We start from the raw sequence: 10,722 nt of genomic DNA on the forward strand, positions 1-10,722 counted from the left end.
TTTCCCTTCGTTAGAAATTCTAAAAAGTCCATTCTGGAAAAGAGTCATAAAGTAATAAAAAAGGGGTTGAAATCTACACATTGATTTATTTTTGCGATCTTTTGTGAACCGTATGCATCAAAAGATGCATGTACGGCTCTTAAAGGATAAAATCTTATCCTAATCAACCGAAAATCAAATGAATTATTCGATCTCAAAATAACAAGGATAATAACAATACTTCATTATCCTGGAATAAAGATATGAATCGAAAAGATTATTGATATGTAGAAATAGAAATATATATATTATTATCTTAGGGTAAGGCTATACAGACTCGAACCGTAGACCTTCTCGGTAAAACAAATCAAACTGTTTATTAGAAAAATGTTTTGAATTGTTTAAAAAACTCAACATGCATCTTTTTTGCATTGGGCTTTTTCAGTAACTGATATTTCGATCAGTTAGTCTACCATCTTTTTTCTTGACAGAAAGAATAAGAAGATGATTCCCTGTGCTCTGATTTTTTATTTTTATTACACAATCAAAGAGCACTACCAAAGTGTTTTAAAGAAAGGGGGTTATCCTGACGTAGGTCTGCTTATGGCCTAGATCAACTTAAGTTTAATGGACTCTCTATCGAACTACTAAAAAAAATTGAAAGTATCAAGAAATGAAACCCTATACACCTTAAAGTTCATAAGATAGGCCGAAAAGAGATTTTTTTTGAGGTCCCTTTACTCATTATGCATAGTATTGAATAGACTGGGTATTCACCTTATCAATATCTCAAATCAATGATGGATTCTACTGGACGTCTCAACCCTTTGTCAGACTATTCTTGAATGGAAATCGAAAAATAGATGTAACTCCAGGATAATGTTCTCAATCTTTATATCAAACAAAGATATTTGAATCGGATGGACGTGAAGTGATTGGTCATAATGGTTTCTAATCGAAAAGGAATATTTGTTATTTGATCCATATCCTGACATAAGAAGTCCAATCGGAGCAATACTTGAAATAGAAATCCATAAAAAACACCGATATTGAGATCGGATAAAACAAAATTATATCCAAAAGGAATTACCGAATAGCTTATTATAATGGATATAACTGATATGGATGGTCCGATACTGAATAAACGAGTATCTCCCCTAGATGGAATAAGACTCTCTTTGAAAAGTAGTTTTGTTCCATCTGCTAGAGCTTGAGGAACTCCCAAAGGACCCGCGTATTCAGGTCCAGTCCGTTGTTGTATACCTGCGGATATTTCTCTTTCTAACCATACAATTGCTAGTACACTTATGGTGATTCCCAATACAAGAGTAAAGATAGGGGCAAATACCCATAGAATTCCATAGACCTCCTTTAAAGATTCCAATCTGAAAAAAGAATTGATATCTTGTACTTTTGTTGTATCAATAATCATTTCAACAATCAACTTCTCCCATAATAATATCTATACTCCCTAGTATTGTCATAATATCGGCCAATTTCATTCTTTTAACTAATTGAGGAAGAATTTGCAAATTGATAAAACTGGGTGGACGAATTTTCCATCTCCAAGGAAAACCATTCTGATCTCCTATTAGAAAAATCCCCAATTCTCCTTTGGGGGCTTCAACTCTTGCATAAAGTTCTTGTTTCGGCAATTCAAAAGTCGGAGACTGTTTTTTACTAATGAATCGATATTCAAAATCATTCCATTCTGGTTCCCTTTCCCTATCAAAGTAACGGATTTCTAAATTCTCATATGGTCCGCCGGGAATTCCTTCTAAAGCCTGTTGAATAATTTTGATGGATTCCACCATTTCACCAATTCGAACTAAATAACGAGCTAATGAATCTCCTTCTTTTTTCCATTGAACGTCCCAATCAAATTCCCCATAACACTCATAATTTTCAACTTTACGCAGATCCCATTGTATTCCGGAAGCCCGAAGCATCGGTCCTGATGAACCCCAATTAATTACTTCCTTTCCACTAACAATGCCTATTCCCTCAACCCATTCTAAAAAAATAGGATTTCGCGTAATAAGTTTTTGATATTCAACAACCCCTGTTAAAAAATAATCACAGAAATCCAAACATTTATCTATCCAACCATGAGGTAGATCGGCCGCGACTCCCCCGATACGGAAAAAATTATGCATCATTCTCATACCTGTCGCAACTTCGAATAGATCATATATTATTCTCTTTCTCTAAAAATATAGAAAGGGTCTATATATATAGAAACATACGTTTCTACAAATTAGAGCGTTCTCGTGTGTCGTAAGGGGACCAACCCCCCTAATCAATTAAAAAGGGGGGCAAATCTCATTTTTTTTTAATTCAAATAAATCAGAGTTATCTGGGATTCCTGGAAACAGTCCCAGAGCCCGGCTAGACCCTGGCTGGGCTCTGGCTGTAGCAAAAAAAAAAATAAATAAACCACAAAAAATGGAATGAGAATAAAAAAAGAGATATAATAAATAAAAGAAATATTATTCTAATATAAACATTAATAGAAATCTAAACATAGAATGAAATTATCAAATAATTTAGATAATGAATATAAAGAATATGAAAAATCTAATAAAATAATAATGATATACTATAGAAATAATAATGATATACTATAGAAAAGTATATGTATCTTATCTGGAAGGTTCTATATCTATAATGTTCGTTATAATACTGAATAGAAATCCAATCCATTATAAATAGAAAAAGAATATATAAGATCTAAACAAAAAAGTCTTTTTTCAACCCCTACTTTGTTTGGTTATGCAATCTAACATAAACAATATATATAGATATCGCAATTGGGGAGAGATGGCTGAGTGGACTAAAGCGTCAGATTGCTAATCCGTTGTACGAATTTTTGTACCGAGGGTTCGAATCCCTCTCTTTCCGTTTCCGCCCATGAGTTAGTATTTTTTTCTTTTGAATTTTCTATGTTTGATTTTGATAGTTACCAGTTAAAGATGTAAAATAGATAAAATCCTAAAAGTTTTCAAAATCTAGCACAAACAAGGAAAACATAGAAAACTAAAAATATTTTTTTTATTCTTCACGTCCTGGATTACGTCCCAGATCATTAGATAGGAATCCGAAGATGAAAAGAGAAACAAAGAATATCACTACCGTGTAAACAAATAGTTTTAGAGTAAGCATTCAAAAATCTCCAAGATAATTAAAAAAAAACAGAAACAGAGAAAAGGGGATTCTCTTATATAACACAACACATTATGTTTCTTTTGATACAAAATTTCTAAGAAATTAAGTGATTTTAAGTGATTTCAAAGAAATAGAAAAAGGAATAAATATAGTGATAATTTGATTCTTCATCGCCGTAGTAAATAGTAGAATAGAGAAAATCGAATTTGTTTCTTCGTCTTTACAAAAAATAAGAGGAATTCACTATGACACGTTCACTAAAAAAAAATCCTTTTGTAGCCAATCATCTATTAAGAAAAATAAAAAAGCTTAACACAAAAGCGGAAAAAGAAATAATAATAACTTGGTCCAGAACATCTACCATTATCCCCACAATGATTGGCCATACCATTGCTATCCATAATGGAAAAGAACATTATCCTTTAATGGAACAAGGGTAATGAAGTATGGTATTTTTCTGCTGGACTTTTTTATTTTTTTACCAAATCATATATTTATTTATACTTTGATAATTTAACCCCGTATAGGAAATACCTGTTAGGAAGAAACAAAAAAGGTGGGAATCGAATTTAATACTCAAATTTGAATTTGCAACAAAACAAACGGATAGAATCCAAATGGAAAGGAATTGAAACGATCCAACTCGACTTCTTGGTATTTTTAGAATATCCAAAAAATGGATTCCATTTATAACATAATAACATTATTATGTTATGATATTACATATTTCAATTCGATTTGGATACCGGGAAAAAAATCGACCCGGGATTTGTTCAGCTCGATAAAAACCTAATCTAATAATCCTAAACAATATAATATAGAACAATATAATAGAAATCATAGAATTCATTTTAGAATACTTAATCCCTCCCTTTTCAATTTTTTTTTCCAAATTCAAAATTATCAAAATTATATATATAGATTTCTATTATATTAATAGGGAGAATTCGAATTTACAAAGGTGGGAGAGTTTACACACCACCCCTTCTTATTTGAGAATACAATTGGAATACGTAATAAAGCTAGTATATTTATTAAACCTGCACAAATCTAACTTCCGTTGCTATAGCTAGCCATATATCTAGTATCCAGATTAGATACATGTCTCTTCCTTTTATAGTTGTCCTATTTATTCGGTACAGAGCATGTCGTAGTCAATTTTTCAATTTCTATTGAATTGATTTTTTCAAGGAAAACTTCTTTCAATTATGGAAGCACAAGAATCTTATTTCAAATTCAAATAAATATACGTATAAATATTTTCAACCTTCTCAGTTTTTATTGACTCGGTGCTCTTGATTTGTTTATTTTGGGAATATATATATCTATATATGGATTTAGTTAATGTTGATGCTTTATTACACTTCCCCTTTTTATGAATATTTTCAAGAATATTTTTTTCCAGATCAGCCCGTTCTCCCATAAGTACCTCCATATTCTGCTCAGTGGGATTAAGTTCAACAATGGGTTTTAGTCAATGGTGTGAAAACTTCCCTTCTTTGTTTATGTTGATTCGTGTAGAAGTTTATTTTAAAAACTAAGATGCTACCCGATCCTAATTGATCCTTGAATTCAAATTCGCATCAGAAATTGATTTAACTAGATACTATATAAATGGGCTCGACAAAAACCTTGTATAGCTTCTTCGATTTCTTGATAAAAAGAAATATGACCAACAGTAGTTCGAATGTATATACAACGAATTTGTTTTTTTATACTTCTTACTACTATATAATGACCATAAATCTCATAATTGTCGAGGTATTTCATATCAATAGATGGTTGATGACAAGTCATCTTAGCCTGGTTTTACTAGTCTTTTTCTTTGATTTTCATTTAGTTTTATGCACTTTCTTGAGCCACAAGTAAGCCATTTGGGTGAAATTTCATATTCCCTTAGATTTAATTAGCCATAGATTAATTGATGCATTTTCATGAGTTTTTGTGCCATAATTGCTTATATGACAAGAAGAAGAATAACTCTCATGATTATGGCATAGCTTTGATATAATTGTTGATTGATGATAGGTGGAATAAAGCTTGGAAGAAGGTTGCAAGAATGGGCATGGAAAGAAGGGATTAACGTTTGAGCTCGCGTTTGCCTAAAACATGAACTCAAACGTGAGTAGCAGCTGAAAAACACCCTGGAGGTCGCCCACGTTTGTGCCAACGTTTGCCTCAAACGTTGAGGCAAACATTGGCTAAAGATGAAGCAGGGGGAGGGCCAACATTTGCGCCAGCGTTTGCCTCAAACGTGAGGTCAAACATTGGCGCCAAAAAAGAAGAAAGATCACCCCTGGGCACAGCAACGTTTGCGCCAACGTTTGCCTCAAACGTGAGGTCAAACGTTGGCTACATTTTAGCATGGAAGAGCATGAAAGAGCACCTTGTTTGATGCCTTGGTTGAGCCACGTTTGTGCCAACTTTTGCCTCAAACGTTAGGCCAAACGATGGCCAAAAGAGAAGCTTGGAAAGAGCCATGTTTGAGCTCACGTTTGACCTCAAATGCTGGCTCAAACATGGATGACAGCAGAATGGCCGAGCTGCATAATTGGCACACGAAGGCGTTTGAGTCAACGTTTGCCTCAAACGTTGACTCAAACGTAAATCCCCAAGGCCCAAGTTGCAAACGGATTTCTCCCCAACACCAAGAGCAATCAACAGAGGCTTTTGTCAACCCAATTCCATCAAGAGCAAGGGCCCAATTCAAGGCTTGAAGATCATTTGAAGAAAGTGTGTAAATAGCTTAGAATTTAAGTTTTCGGGGAGCTTTCCTTTTGGAATTTTTCTTTTGGTTTTGCTGGGTAGTTTTGGAAAGCATTTGGTTTTGAGTTATTTAGAGATTTTGAGTCTTGGGGAAGGAGAATTGAATTCTCTTCCTCTTAGTTTTCTTTAAGAATAGAGGAAATTCTGTCTCAATCTCACCTCACTGTTTGATTTACTGAACCATTTTGAGAAATTGAACTTTGGATTTACTTTTCTACATCAATCTCTTCTTTAATTTTGCAATCGCTTTTTGAATTTGGATCTAGGAAGGCATTGAGATCTAGACTTAGTTATCTAGTCTCTTGGGTCCTGAGATCCGCCAGTTTCCACTTTCAATTCTTCAGTTGAATGCTTCTTCAAGCCAATTTACATTTTTTGTTTGAGACCTGCTGCAATTAAATTCATCTTTTACTTTCCTGCTTGTTGTAATTTACTTTTCTCTTGCTTAATTTCTGCAATCCCAATTCCCAATTCCTTTTAAAATTCAAGTAATTTACATTTCTTGCACTTTAAGTTTCATTCATTTACATTTCTTGCAATCTAAGTTTCTGCAATTTATATTACTTGCACTTTAAGATTCAGCTTCTTTACTTCCTGTTCTCTTTAATTTACTGCAATTATCCCTCTCCCTTTTAAATTTCATGCAATTTAGCTTCTGTCGGATACAAATCACTCAAATCAACTCTTGTTCGCTTGACTAAATCAACCATTAAACTAAAATTGCTCAATCCTTCAATCCCTGTGGGATCGACCTCACTCCCGTGAGTTTTATTACTTGATGCGACCCGATGCACTTGCCGGTGAGTTTTGTGTCGGATTGTTTTCCGCACATCAAGTTTTTGGCGCCATTGCCGGGGATTGAGATAGATTGACAATGATTAAGTGAAGCGGAGATCTAGATTAAGCATTTTGTTTTCTTTTTACTAACACATTAACTGTTTGATTATTTGCCTAAGCTGACCAAAACTTCATTCTAGCAATAGATTGAAGCTTCACTGTTTTCTGGTTCTGTGTTTCTTGTGCTCTGTTTGTATGTCAAGTACAGGGAGAGCTATTCCTATTTTATCTGAAGCTGACCAAAGAACCCTCAGGAGATTAAGAAGAGCTGAAAGAGGAAAAAACATTGTTGGAGAGGAGGAGTCAGAAGAAGAATTTCAAGACATGGAAGAGCATTCAACCAATCCACCAAATCCACCAGGAGGAGCAGCCAACAACAACAACAATCCACCACAAAGGAGAGTTCTGGCTTCCTATACATTTGCAAATCCTAGACATTGTGGAAGCAGCATTTTAGCTCCAAATGTTAATGCAAATAATTTTGAACTAAAGCCACAACTTATCACCTTAGTTCAAAATAATTGCTCTTATGGAGGAGGACCACTTGAAGATCCCAACCAACACTTGTCTACTTTCTTGAGGATTTGTGACACTGTCAAAACTAATGGAGTGCATCCTGACAGCTACAAACTACTGCTATTTCCCTTCTCTCTCAGAAACAAAGCCACTCAATGGTTGGAGTCCTTCCCAAGAGACAACATCAACAATTGGGACGATTTGGTAACCAAATTCCTTGCCAAATTTTACCCACCTCAAAGGATCATTAGGTTGAAGACTGAGGTACAAACATTCACACAAATGGAGGCTAAACCCATCTATGAGGCATGGGAGAGATACAAGGCTCTAATCAGGAAATGTCCTCCTGAAATGTTCACTGAGTGGGATAAGTTGCAGAATTTCTATGAAGGCTTAACATTGAAATCCCAGAAAGCATTGGATCACTCAGCTGGAGGCTCTTTGCAACTCATGAAAACTGCAAAAGAAGCTCAAAATCTCATTGATATGGTGGCCAACAACCAATATTTCTTTGCTCACCAAAGGCAACGCCAACCATCACAGAAAAAGGGAGTACTAGAACTAGAAGGAGTGGACTTCATTTTGGCTTAAAACAAGATGATGCAACAACAAATTCAACAACAGTTTGAACAAATGGCCAAGAGGATTGACAGCCTCCAAGTTGCAGCAGTTAACACAAGCCAACCATCAACTGCTTGGGGGCAAAATGAGGAGAACCAAGAAGAACAGCAACAAGAGCAAGTGCAATATATGCACAACTAAAACTCTGGACAGAATGAAGTGTATGGTGACACCTACAATCCATCTTGGAAGAACCACCCAAACCTTAGGTGGGGAGACAATCACAACCAGAATCAACAACCATGGCAGAGGAACTCAAATCAAAACACTCCAAGAAATAACCAAAATCACAACCAGCAGCCAACTAACCAAAATCCTTACAGAAAACCCCAAAACAATTACCCCAACTCCAACCATTATCCATCCAACAACCAACCCACTAACCAAAATAATTACCATCAACCATCAACACCCCACAACCAACCAATCTCACAAGACTCTCAGAGGATTACTAATCTGGAGATGCTCATGGAAAAGATGATGAAGAACCAAGAAATGACCACAAAGAACCATGAAGCCTCCATGAAGAGCCTAGAGAGGCAGATTGGGCAAATCTCCAAGCAGATTTCTGTTGAGAGACAATCAAGCTCACTACCAAGTGACACCATTCCTAATCCAAAAGAAGAGTGCAAGGCTATACAACTAAGGAGTGGAAAAACACTGGTGAACAACAGCAACAAGGAGGTAACCAAGAAGTCTTTGGACAGCAACAAAGAACCATCAGAGAAAGGGGAAGCTAGCAATAAGGACATGACAACAAGCAAAGATGTCCCAGAGAAGCTCAAAAAGAAAGACAACCAGCCACATAGTTCAAAGGAAGAAGTTCAAAGACAGCAGCAATTGGAGAAGAGCATTACACCTCCACTGCCGTATCCCCAAAGATTCCACAAAGAAGTAAAGGATCAGCACTTTCATAAGTTCCTTGAGACTTTCAAGAAGCTAGAAATCAACATTCCATTGGCTGAGGCATTGGAGCAAATGCCTTTGTATGCCAAGTTCTTAAAGGAGCTTATTAACAAGAAAAGAAGTTGGCTGGAGAAGGAGACTGTGCTGCTCACTGAAGAATGTAGCACTATGCTTAAAAAGGGAATCCCACCAAAGCTTAAAGATCCAGGGAGTTTTGTAGTTGCTTGCACCATAGGCAAAATGACATTAGACAAGGCTCTTTGTGATCTTGGAGCTAGGATCAACCTAATGCCCCTGTCCATGATGAGGAAGCTTGCTATCAAAGAACTCAAACCCACTAGGATGTCACTAGTCATGGCCGATAGATCAATCAAGACACCTAATGGAATTGTGGAAAATCTGTTAGTAAAGGTTGGGGAGTTTATCTTCCCTGCGAATTTTGTGATCTTGGACACTGAAGAGGAAGGAAATAATTCAATCATCTTGAGAAGACTATTTCTAGCAACTGCAAGAGCTATTATTGATGTGGAAAAAGGAGAGATGATTTTCAGAGTACACAATGAGCAAATGGTCATAAATGTTTTCATGTCCATGCAGCACCCGCTTGAGCAAGAGGATTACTTGAGAGTAGAAATGATAGAAAGCCTGGTGGAAGAAATGTTAGATACTAATCATCATGAGCAGGAAGCAAAAAGTAACCAAGAGACAACAGAGGAACAAATAGCCGAAATCTCCATTGACAAAGAGGTGAAGCCAGACAAGAAGGAAGAAATGCAAAAACAAGAATTGAAGCCATTACCCACCCATCTCAAATATGCATTCCTTGGCACATCAGAGAGTTTCCCAGTGATCATCAATTCGTCCTTGACAAAAAAAGAAGAAGGAGAACTTCTTGATGTACTCAAAGCTCACAAAGATGCTTTAGGATGGACCATTGACGACCTGAAAGGCATCAGCCCTGCAGTGTGTATGCATAAGATCCTCATGGAGAACAATTCCAAACCAGTGGTTCAACCTCAGAGAAGGCTAAATCCCACAATGAAGGAAGTTGTCCAAAAGGAAGTAATGAAGCTGTGGAATGCAGGGATAATCTATCCTATCTCTGATAGCTCATGGATAAGCCCAGTTCAAGTAGTGCCAAAGAAGGGTGGGACGACAGTCATTGTCAATGAGAAGAATGAACTCATTCCTACAAGAACTATGACAGGATGGAGGATGTGTATTAATTATAGGAGGCTGAACGATGCCACACACAAAGATCATTTCCCACTTCCCTTCATTGACCAGATGCTCGAAAGATTGGCTGGCCATGCTTACTATTGCTTCCTGGATGGTTATTCTGGGTATAATCAGATAGTGGTAGATCCAAAGGACCAAGAAAAGACTTCATTTACATGTCCATTTGGAGTTTTCGCCTATAGAAGGATGCCGTTTGGGCTTTGCAATGCCCTAGCCACCTTTCAAAGGTGTATGCTTTCCATTTTTTCAGATATGGTTGAATAGTTTTTGGAGGTCTTCATGGACGACTTTTTTGTTTTTGGTGATAATTTCAATGCTTGCCTGAAACATCTAACTCTTGTCTTGAAACGATGCCAAGAAACTAATTTGGCTTTGAACTGGGAGAAGTGCCATTTCATGGTGCCCGAAGGGATTGTTCTTGGTCACAAAGTTTCAAGAAAAGGGATAGAGGTTGACAAGGCAAAGGTGGAAATCATAGAAAAACTCCCTCCACCAACTAATGTGAAATCTGTTAGAAGTTTTTTGGGGCATGCAGGATTTTATAGAAGGTTTATCAAGGATTTTTCTAAAATAGCTAAACCTTTGAGTAATCTGCTGATGATTGATACTCCTTTTGTTTTTGATGAAAATTGCCAGCATGCCTTTGAAACTTTAAAAAATAGACTCACAACAGCACCAATCATCACACCCCCG

General features: G+C 36.3%; 1 pseudogene; it reads right to left on the reverse strand.

Annotated features, from left to right (window-relative positions):
- Positions 1-809: 809 nt before the first annotated feature.
- LOC127741564 (NAD(P)H-quinone oxidoreductase subunit 1, chloroplastic-like) lies at positions 810-1,419 on the reverse strand (annotated as a pseudogene).
- Between the last annotated feature and the right edge of the window lie 9,303 nt (positions 1,420-10,722).

The sequence above is a fragment of the Arachis duranensis genome, chromosome 9, assembly GCF_000817695.3.
Source record: "Arachis duranensis cultivar V14167 chromosome 9, aradu.V14167.gnm2.J7QH, whole genome shotgun sequence".
Taxonomy (NCBI): domain Eukaryota; kingdom Viridiplantae; phylum Streptophyta; class Magnoliopsida; order Fabales; family Fabaceae; genus Arachis; species Arachis duranensis.